The sequence below is a fragment of the Pinus tabuliformis genome, chromosome 7, assembly GCF_031772625.1.
Source record: "Pinus tabuliformis cultivar Carrire ecotype Pingquan chromosome 7, CPIR1, whole genome shotgun sequence".
NCBI classification, from domain to species: domain Eukaryota; kingdom Viridiplantae; phylum Streptophyta; class Pinopsida; order Pinales; family Pinaceae; genus Pinus; species Pinus tabuliformis.
The window spans coordinates 1618612849-1618614895 of NC_142293.1; the positions used below are offsets into that span (position 1 = coordinate 1618612849).

Here is a 2047-nt window from a genome sequence, read left to right on the forward strand (position 1 = left end):
CCTCGTTGTTTCTTCCTTCTGTGCTACGGCTAGGAGATTGCGTGTTAGGGCAATGGCCAGATCTCTGTGTTTAGGACTCTTCCTTATTGCGGCTAGGATCCCTTCCTTTAGGACAATGTTAAGAAGCCTTTGAGGACAGCGAATATGGTCTCTCCTAGACCTGCGATTAGATCTCTCCTTGCGTTATTGTAGCTTCATTAAAGCCTCCTCCATGACAACGTAGAGCTAGGGCTTCTTCTTATTAGGGCTGCATAGTCTCCTAGGATCTCTCCTCCCACCAAAACCCAAAGACAAGTGGAGAGGAAGAGATCACAAGAAGAGTGTGTGTGCAAATGACTAGCAAGCCACCCCTTTTTAAACTAAAACGTTGAGCACAAGTGGGGGCAATTTGGTTGTTGGCTGACCTTGACAAATTGTCGCATAACATTAGGAAGTCATGTCTAATGCCCTTGTATTGGTAACTCCAAAGTTCTCAAAACCATTTGTAATTGAGTGTGATGCTTCAGGTTTTGGCACAGGAGCAGTACTAATGTAGGATGGCCACCCAATCGTGTTTAAAAGCGGGAAGCTCAATGGATGTGTGTTTGACTACATGAAAGCTTTCAAAAGTGTAAGATGTGGATTATTACTAGTCGATTGAGCAAGCAAAGCATTATTTCTTTTTAGTGAATGCATACAGGCAACTGCTGTAATTACTCATACTGCTATTAGTAGTAGGGTTTACCACCTTTTGAGATTCTCTATCCTGACAACTAAACCTTCCTATCTTTTGTCAATATCAATGGTCGTCAATATCAATCACTCTTTCTTTCTTATTAGACGTTCAACGATGGAGCGGGGTTTAGTAATTAGTGCATGCAGATATTCTAGCTGTTTCGACCAAGTTTCTCATAACCTATTACTCGAGCTCCTAAAAGAACACATCAAGGATCCTCTCCACTTATACCTCACCCGAAACTTCTATTTTGATCTTCACGATCAACTTGTTTCTCTATTAGAATGAGATGCATTTTTCTCTCTGATCGATACAGTAACCAGCATGTCATGTAGATGAACCAGAGGGAGCAGCAGAGCAGTGCCCACCATAGGCTTCGTGTTCTCACCCAAAAGCTAGCTTCAATCCCTTCCCAGCAAATAAGAACTCAGCAGGTTTTGGCTATCCCAGGTATTGACCCAAATGTTATCTAATGAAGAAAGTCATTGTTATCTAATTTCTCCCTATTTACTGATTGATAGGAACTAAAATATGGAAGACCTCCAAATCATTTGGAAAAGGAGGTGCTGCAGCAAAAGAGATGGGTTGAATTTGTTGTTTGGATGGACTCTATGGTATGTAATCTTAGTTGGATTTCCAATATACTTTTAAACCATATTTTCATTTTATTTTTTAGTACTATTAGATATTATATATTACCTCATTTTATGGTTAACATTGTATAACAAAAACATGTGTTGTGTTATGTAATTAATACTAACATGTAATATTGATTTTTTTTGTCAGAATGCTATAGGTAATGATTGCCAAGACGATGATCCAAATTATGTTCAACATATATCAGGAGATGATGAGGATGAGGATGAGGATGATGGTGGTGAAGGAGGAGATGATGATGATAGTTGCGGTGTTGGTGATGATGTGGATCAGAGTAATGAGGATGGTCAAGATGATCATGAGGATGATCTTGGTGGTGGTAGCTAGGCATGCACATGCATTGTTTTTTATGAAGAAATTATTGTGTAGAATGACATTGTTATGTTTAGATGGGTGTTGTGAATTTACCCTATATTAATGAGACATTTTGATTATGTAATCATACGATGAGTTTGATTTATGTATGTTGTTAATTTATCGTAGAATAACGATATTCATGAAATATTTTGATTTGTTAATCATATTTGAATTTTACTTGTTTTGATTAAAAATAATACTGATTTTATTAGTATTATGTTGCTATTTTATACATGGTTTGAAAATTGTTAATGACACATTGTTATTTTTTTGGATGGATGTTGTCAATTTCTCTTAAATTTCTTTACAAATGATTTT

General features: G+C 36.9%; 1 long non-coding RNA gene across 1 annotated transcript; it reads left to right on the plus strand.

Moving 5' to 3' along the window:
- The first annotated feature begins 902 nt into the window (after positions 1-902).
- Positions 903-1842, plus strand: LOC149254417 (uncharacterized). Its single transcript, XR_016266292.1, has 2 exons — positions 903-1329; positions 1502-1842. It is a non-coding gene; the product is annotated as an uncharacterized LOC149254417 (long non-coding RNA).
- The last annotated feature ends 205 nt before the right edge of the window (positions 1843-2047 follow it).